We start from the raw sequence: 12,041 nt of genomic DNA on the forward strand, positions 1-12,041 counted from the left end.
ATGACAAAAAGGAGAAAGTGCCCATATTTGGGGGGGGGGGGCAAGCACAATTCAGCCACGTGTGCTCTGCTTTATAAGAGAATGCAATTGGACTGTAACTAGGGATAGAATTCCAGGTACCCCAGATGAGACTGTCCTAGTATCTATGATATGGAGCAAGTATTGGCCCTCTGTAAATTTAAATCCTTTGTTCTATATCAATAAACAATAAGAGCTGCAGAGACAAAAGCAAATCCCCAATGTCATCACCCACTCCTGCTTCTGTTTGTGTGTCATGCAAGATGCAGCAAAGAGTAGACAACATACCCATTGAATTATTGATAGTCATTTATTTTAATCATACCCACACATTATCTATAACCTATACATGTTTAGTCATATTTGCATCTTGTCCCTCTCTCAAGTGAACTCAAAAGGGGTGCACATGGGTAGATATCAAGTGATACCTCACCTTATCATTACAACAATCCTGTCCAGTAGGTTAGCTTGAGAGATTGTTGCCACATTTCAGCTATGCTAGCGTGCGTCATCCCAGTAAGATAACCAGATAGAGCGCCAATCAGTTGTTTGGGATGGGAGGCTCACAGCTGAGTAAAGATATGAACTGGGCTTTGACATCAAAGCCCAACTGCTCTAGTCTTGACATCACACTGCTTCTCAATGTAGGAAGGAACCTTCTGTGAAGGTACACTGCAGGTAAAGGGATCCCTGAACATTAGGTCCAGTCGTGACCGACTCTGGAGTTGCGGCGCTCATCTCGCTTTATTGACCGAGAGAGCCGGCGTTTGTCCGCAGACAGCTTCTGGGTCATGTGGCCAGCATGACTAAGCCACTTCTGGCGAACCAGAGCAGCGCACGGAAACACCGTTTACCTTCCTGCCGGAGCGGTACCTATTTATCTACTTGCACTTTGACGTGCTTTTGAACTGCTAGGTTGGCAGGAGCTGGGACAAAGCAACGGGAGCTCACCCCGTCGCGGGGATTCGAACTGCCGACATTCTGATCGGCAAGTCCTAGGCTCTGTGGTTTAACCCACAGCGCCACCCACGTCCCTAAGTAGTAGCTTACAGAGAGTTAATAGGTGAAGGTGATTCGCAAGAGGCAGTCAAGTCGAATACAGCAGAGGAAACTTCCAAGGTCACCATGCAATCTGGCCTGAGGCAAAATCCATTCCTTACTGCGAATCTATCAAAAGCTGAACCAATCCACAGAACATCAGTGTCATTTTCTTACAGCAGGGGTCAGCAACCTTTTTCAGCCGTGGGCAGGTCCACCGTCCCTCAGACCATGTGGTGGGCCGGACTATATTGGGGGGGGGGGGAGTGAACGAATTCCTATGTCCTGCAAATAACCCAGAGATGCATTTTAAATAAAAGCACACATTCTACTCATGTAAAAACACGCTGATTCCCAGACCGTCTGCGGGCCAGATTGAGAAGGCGATTGGGCCGCATCCGGACAAAGGCCTTAGGTTGCCTACCGCTGTCTTACAGCCTAAACATGTCTCAAGAGGCTGCTGCAAAGTTAAATACAACTTATTCACAGAAAAGTACCATAGAAATACATAATAACTGTTTTAACACCAAACACACGCAACAGAATTAACCCAATAAATTAGTTCTTGTAGTCTGGCCACAATTATTTTAGCTATACTGTATTAGTTATAATCTGCTAAATAGATTGGCTACTGCAATTAACTGCACACAGGACTGCCTGCCATTAAAAGCTGTTCAGAAACTGCTGTTGTTTCAGAATAGTTACTAGATTGCTAATTACAAATGAATATATTATTCCAGTCCTTAGCTGCAGTCTGCTTCCAAGTGTAATTCAAGGTGCTGGTGATTTCCCTTAACTCAGTTTTGTAAATAACCCAACGAAAGTTTTTTTTTGCCAGGCATCTAAACTAGATAGTGATGGTGCCAAGCATGCCTCCCCGGGGAAAGCATTCTAGAAGAGCCACAACTGAAAAGGCCCATTCTCAGGTCACCAGGAGGCACACAGAGAAGAGCCTCAGATGCTGAACGCAGGGCATGGGTTGGTTCATGTGAGAAGAATCCTTGAGATACTGAGATGTGTAAAAGGTCCAAAACAGCAATTAGAATTGAGCATGGAAACGAACTGCTAACCAGTGTAGTCTTGGAAGTAACCCAACAAAAATTACCAGCCAGCAAACTCTTTTACTAGCCTGCAATAAAGACTAGCATGTTGCATTTCCATGCTGGCCATGGAAGACGGGAAGTCCTATTCTCCATGGAAAAGCAGGCTTCTAGCTTCTTAACATATTAATAATAATAATGAAGCCTTCAATGAAATGGACAGCTGGATGGTCAAAATGATCCAACCCTTCTTCACCAGCCCTCTGTATTTCCATGCTGATCTCACAGAAAAGGACTTCCCTTCTTTCACAGCTGGCAAAGAAACCAAGCAGAGTATCAAAAGCGGGATGGAGCAATTCGTCCCTCGTCCACTAGCTCCCTTACTCACCTGCATAGAATTTCTGGTCGCCTAGCACTGTGGGTTAAACCACAGAGCCTAGGACTTGCCGATCACAAGGTTGGCGGTTCAAATCCCTGCAACGGGGTGAGTTCCCGTTGCTTGGTCTCAGCTCCTGCCAACTTAGCAATTCGAAAGCACGTCAAAGTGCAAGTAGATAAATAGGTACCGCTCTGGCGGGAAGGTAAATGGCGTTTCCGTGCGCTGCTCTGGTTCACCAGAAGCGGCTTAGTCATGCTGGCCACGCTGTACGCCGGCTCCCTCGGCCAATAAAGCGAGATGAGTGCCGCAACCCCAGAGTCGGTCACGACTGGACCTAATGGTCAGGGTTCTTTATGGCTCAAATACAAAACTGTTTTACATCCTTGCATATTTTGGGACCTAGGTGCCTGAAGTAATGCTTGTCCCTGGTTCAACCTGTCCATGTATTGAGGTGACCTTTGGAGACTCTCACCACCAGGCATCTCCACCATCTGAGATAAGTGGCAGACACCCTTTTCAATTGTGGTGCCTCATTTATCATAGGATTCTCTCCCCAAAATGATTATGTTTTCTGCAACAGGCAAAGTTATTTTTATTTGTCCTTCTAAACTGACATTTATTTCAATGTGTTGTAATTTATAAGTTTGAGTTTTGTATTTAAGTAAATAAATATTAGATACATGGCTGAGAAAATCTCTTACATGTTGTATGTGTTTTTCAGATTGTTAAACTTGTTTTGTTTGCATGTAAGCCACTCTGGGAGCCTTTTTTGCAGAGTACAAATGCTCTAAATTAAATAAATTCAATATATATTATTACAGCGGGTGAAATGTGGTGCAGTGCTCTCAACACTCACATACAGAAGTTGTCCAATAGAAAAGAAATTTTGTAAGGACATTGAGAAAGTTATGCATTTCAGAGAAAATTTCTGTTCAGCTAGTTTCGTCAGGAAAGTTGCGAGCGGTTCAATATGATGCACATGGTTTAAGCATTTGATTCACCAGTGGAGTCATCTCATGATTATGGCACAGAAAACGTCTACGTGCACCATGACAACCATTCCACCAGAAAAAACAGCTCTGCTACAGAGGGAATTTGGGCTTCTTGAATTAGGACCTTGACTCTCAGACCCCCAACCCCCACATTTTCTCCAGAAGGCAATGCTATCAGAATCAACAACCTGTGGCAAACATGGAGCGATACATGGCAGCAGATAGCCCAGGCACCAATGACATTGCTTTGAAACTGTGTGCAGCAACGTTCGGGAAGCGGCAGGGAGGGGAAACTGCATGGCAGATTTATTGCTTCTTCTGCTAGAAAGTAAACACTCCCCCCCACCTCCAGCACATGCTGTTTACAGCTCAGCAGGGAAAGCAAAAAAGCAAAATAGACCACTTAAACTAACACAGCCCTGGGTAGTCCTGGTCATCCATGTGAAGTGCCTGTGTTAAAGGCAGGCTAGTTGCCATATAGGGTTGGTTTAAAAAAAAAAATGGCAAACCAATATACCCAGGATTTTATTTTGAATCGGAGCTTAGCCTGGAAACCTATTTTCACGGCAGTTGTGAGCAAGATAATACTTCTGAGCATACGCAGAGTGCTTTGCTGTCGCTCTGAAAGGATAAGGAAGGAGGACCTGCAGGGCAGGCGGTACAATTTTAACTCGGGTTCAAGTTCCTAGCACCTCTTATATAGCAATGAAACACAGGAAATCCACCTTGCACAGAAGCAACGGAAAGGCATTCCCTGCACCTCTCTCTGTCTCCTCAAGCTGCCACTCATATATGCAGGATCTGATGCACGCATAACTTTTTAATACTATCCTTGCCCTTACTGCCATTTCTTAATAGCCGCTGGTAGCAAAATACCCTGCAGTCCTTATCTTCTTTTCAACACAAACACACCCACCCACTGCCGCGGGGAGAGGAGGGGGTGGGGGTGGGTTTCAACAACGGCACGTGTCACACGGCCGCAAGTATTTATTTACCGAAATGTATTTACCCCACAAGGAGAGGCTGGGGTGTTGGACCCATGTGCCATCCCACATTGCAACGACACGCGCATCTGAACGGACGCCACCCAGCGCGCGCACAAACACGGCCGGGGACACGGGTTCACGGCGCGCGCGTTTATTCGCAGGTCCACGGGGTACACGTGACACGCTTTGCATGTCCCTGCTTAAAGACAAACACAATATAATAATAATAATAATTTTATTCTTCATACCCCGCCAGCCACTTTGGGCGGCTTCCAGCACGTATAAAAAGCACAACGAAATGCCGAGAATTAAAAAAAACTTCCCGATGCAAGGCTGCCTAATCTAAACAACCCATAATGTTTGTGTGGAACTGTACAAAACGGCGGTTCCCAGGAGCTTTTAACTCCAAAAAAGAAACACCCGTCACACGTCACCTCTCTCCCCACCACCCGCGTAAAGAGGGGGGGAGTGAACGTGTGAAACGGGCGGCGTGCGCGTGTGTTTCGCACACGCTTCCTTCCTGCCCCGGTGGCCCCTCTCCCTCAGTTCCTTACCTGGGCCGCCGCGGCCCAGCCCGGCTCGGCTTCCCAGGCTCACTGCTGCTGTGCGCGCAAAGTCCCCTCGTCTCCTTCCTCCCTTTCCGTGCGTCGACTCCGGGCCTTCGCTCGGCCCCGCACAGCCCTGCCAGCCCCGTCACAGCCCCAGCTCCAGCCACAGCCCTTCCTGCCTCGGCGGGGCCCGCCTCCTGCGCTCCGTCCCTCGCTCGCTCCTCGCCAGACCCGCCTTCCTTCCCGCCCGAAAGCGGGGGCAGGCGCCGCGGAGCTGCCAGCCGAAACGCCCCTCGGCCTTCCCCACCCCCTCCCACCGCGTTATGTACAGAAGAAGAGCCCGGGGTCGCCTCTCGGCCGCCGCCTCCTCGTCTCTCCCGCCATAGGCGCGTGTCACCGTCACACATGCACACGGTTCTCCACAAAAGCGGGGCGCTCCTTCTTTGAGCTCCCTCAAAAGCGCGCCAAAAGCAACAACTATAAGTCGCCTTAGACCAGAGCAACCCCTGCGCTACGAGCATGCAGTTTGGCCCACTGGTCCAGAGGCGAGGCGACCCTTGTTTACTGTCCTCCACTCTCCCCCTAAATCCTCAAAAATGAATTGAAAAGCATTAATTCGGTGAGGTAGAAGCCTGCCCCGGTAATGTCCTTCTTTCAGGAGGGAGGGATTATTATCCATGATCTCCCCCCCCCCCAAAAAAAAAGCTCAACAAGCTTTTGGGAGATTTCCCAAAACAAGCTCAACAACCTTTTGCTCCCCCCCTTTAACAGAAATCCTGGCTACGCCCATGCTCTCCTCACAGACACACAAGAGTCTATGCCAGTTATTGCACCTTCCATCCCTCTGCAATTATCTAAAGTGGTTTTTCATTGCAAGGCACAGCAGCGCAACTACCGCAAAATGTTGTGGTTCTTCTTCCGCCCTCTTTCCCTCCTCTCTCTCTCTCTGCTCCCTGTAAGCTGGAATTCCCACCCCAAACACTTGAGCGAGGATACCCTTGCCCCCCTCCCCTTGCACAGCTTTCCTTAAAAGTGACATTTTCACTTTGCCTTTGAAACAGCACACACACCCTTATTCTTCATCTGGAACATATAACTCTGGCCAAGTTTCCAGCTCTCAGCAGACCTAGCCAGCATGGCCAGTGGTCAAGGATGATGGGAACTGTGATCAAATAAAATGGTTTGTGCATGATGCCAAGACAAACCATGGCTGAGCATGAATGAGTAGGCATGCAGGTGCTCAAAGACTGTTGTCACTTTGCTCATCTCCTGGTCTTGCTACTGCTGCACTACCCAAAGCTAAGCAGTGGCTTGGTTTCATGTCCAAATCTGGGATTGTGGTTTGTCTCCCCTAAACAAACCATATGCAGTAAGCCAAGAACAAGCATTGACTACAGCTCATGGTTTGCTTGGAGAAAGAAACCACAAGCCTAGGTTCAGATGTACTGTAATGTTAAGCCAAACCATGGCTTGGCTTTGGCTAATACAGTGGCAACAGAACAGCTGGCTGCAATTTTTGCATTATCTGCATACTTGTTCACACTCAGCCATGGTTACATGCAAACTGCAACACATATTCCTCATCCTAATGTAAATGAACAATGGAACATTTTTCTTGTATTTTTTCTTGTTTCCATGAATTGCCTCCCGTGCCTAGTTACTCTGTTGAAACATTACCATTATTAATAACAAACTGGGGACATGGGCACACACCTCAGACTTTCCTTACAGCTCTACTCCCAATTCTCTTCCTGGTTTATGTTGTTGCCTGAGTATAAAAAACCCTCTAATGTGTTACAATTTATAATTGTAAATAAAATTTAAAATATCATTAAGCTATCAAAAATAAAAAGCATAAAAACAAAACCAATAAACAAATAGCAGAAAGGGTGGGTGGTAGTACAGACTCTGCTTCTGAAAAGAACAGTAAGAAAGGAAGCAGATTGTCAATTCAGAATCTTCATTCTCAAGCGTCAAGTTTCTTGGGCTTTTTTCAGAACTAGAAATTATGCTTCTGCATAAGCCATAAATTACAACAAGGACATCTCCATCTCTATAAAGTTTTTGCAAATATTGGGGAAACGGCAAATAGGGGCTAATCTATTACCTTTGCACCATTTTTGCAATGAAAATTTCCTACTACATCCTAACTGGAGCTCACTCTTCACTAGATTAATTACACACACACACACAGACACACACACACAAATGGCAAAAATGTTTTTACTAACCTATGTGCTTCAGGTGTGGGTGAAGGGTTCATGGAGAAAATAGTGCAAGGGTAAAAGGTTTAACACTAAGGCAGAACTTTTCAAAGTTTTCATGTTGGTGACACACTTTTTAGACATGCATCATTTCACGACACACTAATTCAGTTTTACTAGCAAACTGGAGGTTAAACTAACCCCTTTCCAGCCCTGTGAGAAGTGTGCAGAGGGTTTGCATTACAAACCTACACACTGCAGCTGACACATTAACATGTCGCGACACACTGTTTGGAAAGCTCTGCACTAAAGTCTAATTCAGTCCCCCATTAGAAGTGTGAAAGCACTTCTGTAACATATACTTTAGCCTTAACTTTCAGTTTCCTTATCCTTCCCCCTGTATCCCATAACCCACTTTACTTCGGAAACACTTTGCCACACTCTCCGGGGTTTCCCCCTTCACAAATCAGGAAGAATCAACCTTAGATATGCCTGCTGTCCCCCACACCTAACTTAATCGTTCTCTAACCCTTTAGCACAGGAGTTGGGAACCTCTGGCCCTCCAGATGTTGTTGGACTCCAACTCACATCAGCCACAGTCAGCAAGATCAGGGATTATGAGATAATCAGTCATCCATCTGAATAGGAACATGAGGATATCTCTGGTTCCTATTGTTACACTAACTCTTCCAGAACCCGAACAAATTATCCTAATACAGAAACCCTCCTTCGGCGAACATTTCACGTTATTCTCCCCACCCCATCTGTAAAAAAGAATTCATCCCATGTTTGGGTCATCTCATATCTTTGCCAATTTCCACATGCAGCATTGGCTACCTGCATTTTAGTGGCTTAGAACTCAGAAAAGTCATTTCTCCCTCTGCTGCGCTTCAAGTCACATTTGCATGTTACTACACACACCCCAGATGGTGCATTACCTGTTTGGTTTCCACAGGCCATGGCTATCTCTAATGTACACACCTTAGTTTTTAACCACAAAGTGAATGTGGACTGAAACTGGATGGAAGCTGCTTTGAGGGGAAACAGATCAAACAGCAATATTTCAGAATCTCCGTGTCCCTATTTTCCAAGGACGTCCCTGATTTAGAGAAGCCACCCAAGTTTCTGATTTGATTCTGGAATGTCCCACTTTTTTTTAGGATGTCCCTATTTTAATTGGAGAAATGTTGGAGGGTATGGAGTTATCCAACCCCTGAGTCGTCTGAAGGCAATCCTGTATAGGGAAGCTTTTTAAAAAATAATGTTTAATGTTTTATTGTGTGTGTGTGTTTTTAAATAGATGTTTGAAGCTGCCCAGAGTGGCTGGGGCAACCTAGTAAGATGTTGTGGGGGTATAAATAGTAAAATTATCATTATGGAATGGGACGTCCCTATTTTCATCGCAGAAATCTTGGAGGGTATGATATTTCTTGAGACAATACAAAATAGATATGGATTGTGGCCAATGTCATGTGTGCATAGATTCAAACAACAGCAGAGGGAGCACTGTGGAGCTGGGGGTAAACAGTAATATGTACACAGCCATAAATCCCTCTACTCCCCCTTTTTTTTTCAAATCTACATAGCAATTACTCTTCTCTCACACACCAGTTTCTCAGGCTTTGTGTACCTCCTTCAAACTTTTATTGTAAATGTCATTACAATGATTGTGGCACCCTGGTTTTTCTGGATGACTCCTTTGAGAAGGAGATGGTTGACCAAAGAACCCCAACCTCCCATTCAACAAAGTGTCCTGCTAGCAAGTCTTTTTGGCTTCATACACACTGCACATCTGAAGCACATTCAAAGCATATGACTTTCCCCAAAGAATCCTGGGAACTGTGGTTTATTAAGAGTGCTAAGAACTATAGCTCTGTCAGAGGGTAAATTACAGTTCCCAGGACTCTTGGGGTGGGGGATTTACATTCTAAATGTATGGTGTGTATGCAACCCATGTAACAGTCATCACACCACTCTTCAACTTCTGGCAATATTTATTTCAATAGCGGATGCTATTTTAAGAGCACTCAGGTGAATACCATATTTTTCCGTGTATAAGACGCCCCCATGTATAAGACGACCCTTTTTTTTAACCCAAAATTAAGAAATTAAGTTGTTTAGCTTCCGCCAATCGCTCACCCGCCTGCCCACCACTGCTGATCGCTTGCCACAGTCACTGCCAATCGCACATCTCACCACAGCCGCCAATTGTCTGCCTGCTTGCCGCCACCAACAACCCAGCCGCCCACTTGCCACAGCCATCAATCGCCACCAATTGCCACAGCCACAGCCAATCGCAGACAGGCCTTGCCGCAGCCACCAATCACCCACCCAATCACCGCTGCCAATCTCCTGCTTGCTGCTATTAATCGCACGTCCCCCTCTGCATTCACTATCTGTGTATAAGACGACACCCAATTCTTGCCTTTTTCTTTTTTTAGCAAAAAGCATTGTCTTATACGCAGAAAAATACGGTAAATGGGTAGTGGTGCTGTCATCCAAATCACCAATATGCCACCATGCTAATGGTCTATCAAGCAGAACTGCCTCCACAAGCAGTCAACTTGCTCAAATACAGGAACTGAGCCCAAACCACCCCAACTTCAGTTACCAGTACAAATTGTCTCTTAACACACACCTTATTCATTTGGCACTGGCCCCTTCTTTCACCCATAGGCCCCCTTTGAATCCTCTCATCCTTGCCTCCTATGCATTATAAGCCAAGCCAACCATCTGCTATTTCACTCCACCCAGATTGCTTGCAGACGACCTATTTAGAATCATCCTGATTTGTTTGTGCAACGTTTGCAGGGAGATTAAACAATGTTGGCTACATAATGAGCATTATTTATTCTTTGTTTGTGGGGAGGTTATATGATGTGGCGAACAAGCTTTCCCCCAAACCGTTTAGTGCATGTTCCTGTCACTTCCCTTATTATATAAAAGAAAAGCCTGTAGCTGTGTGCATATATTGCTGACATAAAATTCACCTACTTCATTCATTTTCTCATTTTGAATTGAAGCTGGTTTGCAAGGGAAATGCACCAATGCAAAGTACTTCATAAGAAACAACAGGACAGATGCAGGATAGACACAGACTGTTGCTAATGTCATGTGTACACCACTTTCCAAATCTGTAGTGGGAGCACACTGGGTGCAAGAGTAAACAGGAGTGTGTACACAGCCTGATTGTTTTGGGAAGTGGGTTCAGTGTGCAAGAGTTTCAAACTAATTGTGCAATCTGAATTGTCTCTATTTGCGGCAGCAGCATTCAAACGGCACCTTCCTCAAAAAGCAGGGGAGGGAGAAGTCTTCCAATTGACCAACATTTGGAAAGGAAAAAGGAGAGAAAAACACGCAATAAAAGAAAACAGAGATATATAATTAAGCAGGGATTATAGAAGGGCAGAAAGCAGGCAGACAGAAGAACCCCTGCAGCGTCTTCCAGCCAGCTTAATAAAACAAAACAGGAGCACTCTCTCACCTCCCTGGTATTACTGTATTGCTTTCCAGCTCTATTGGTCTTGAAGCCCTTTTACAACCATGATTGCTTCCTCTGCTTCCTTGCTCTCAAAGTAGGTTGGGTACTTGTACAGTAACCCACTCTCAGGGATGCATCAGCTCCTGGTGCCTCCAGACTGTCCATATTTTGCAGGAGAGATTCAAGTGCATACTTTAACTTTCAGTTTACACAGATAAAGTGGATTAAAGAGCTTTGTACATACAAAACCAATAAATAATAATAATATGGACTTTTTGCAGTCTGGAAATTGATGGGGGGAAAGTCAATGAAAAGCATGCAATAAATTAGCAACAGGAAGATGTATAAACACCCCACGAGTAAATGAGGATGAATGCTCATTGTCTTATATATGGGCACAACAGAAGTAATAATGCTCAATAAAGACCTGATGTAATCTAAGCTCCCAACAAGCAAATCAGGATGAATGTTCGTGGGCATGCACACGAAAGCTCATACTAAGAACAAACTTAGTTGGTCTCGAAGGTGCTACTGGACGATATATTTATTTCTACTGCTCAATAAACAGGTCAGCTGTAGGGGTCCTAAAACATTGAAGATACATTGGGGGAGGGGGGGGGACTCTGCCAAGCTCTCAGAGCAGTAAAACCAGTTCTGCAGCCTCTTCCTGCCCTGCAAGTGGATGATGTGAGCTATGTTGGAGAGAGAGGTTTGGAGGAGAGATTCTTACTCTCTAGTAGTAGCTGAGTTGGCACAATGGTGATTGCTCCAAGCACACTTAAACTTGGTTAGATTTTGCATTTACCCTCATCCACTTTTAAAAACCCGCCCAAACAAAAATACTCCAGCTAGAATCAATAGCAGACACTTAAGCTTTCCACAAATAAGCAAAGATTTTACTCACAACATTCCACAACTTACATCAAACAAGTCTCCATTCATTGGCAGTAAAACAAAGAAGTTAAAAGGTTCCAAAACAAGTAGTTGATTTCCTTGCAAAAGGATAATGCAATCTGTGGGTTAGCAAAGATGCAGGCTTCAAAATCTCCCTTTTGGAGAGATTCAGTTCACTTGGCTTTTCTTGCAGCTGGGAGTCATTGGCCATGTAGCTCCTTCCTGAGAAAAATGAGGGAGCAGAGGCTGCTAGGAGCCTGCTCAACCACACCCACTGGTAATATGACCTCAGGGCTCGGGTTAACCCTTTTAATGGACGCAAGTGTGAGTCAGTAACCGTATACAGTGGTACCTCAGGTTAAGAACTTAATTCGTTCTGGAGGTCTGTTCTTAACCTGAAACTGTTCTTAACCTGAAGCACCGCTTTAGCTAATGGGGCTTCCCACTGCCGCCACACCGCT

General features: G+C 45.3%; 1 protein-coding gene across 6 annotated transcripts in view; it reads right to left on the reverse strand.

Moving 5' to 3' along the window:
• The window catches only part of LOC310661925 (signal transducer and activator of transcription 5B), a 68,938-nt gene extending 57,129 nt beyond the window's left edge, over positions 1 to 11,809 (reverse strand). For 2 of the 6 annotated variants that reach the window (XM_083408592.1, XM_083408589.1), the window contains exon 1: positions 11,608 to 11,809. The gene's annotated coding sequence lies outside the window, so the exon portion shown is untranslated. Of the gene's footprint in view, positions 1 to 5,007; positions 5,278 to 11,607 lie in introns of those variants that run through there. The other 4 variants (XM_083408588.1, XM_083408590.1, XM_083408594.1 and 1 more) reach the window with 4 other exon arrangements.
• Positions 11,810 to 12,041: the final 232 nt, after the last annotated feature.

This window comes from Podarcis tiliguerta (genome assembly GCF_965153285.1).
Source record: "Podarcis tiliguerta genome assembly, chromosome: 13".
Taxonomy (NCBI): Eukaryota; Metazoa; Chordata; class Lepidosauria; order Squamata; family Lacertidae; genus Podarcis; species Podarcis tiliguerta.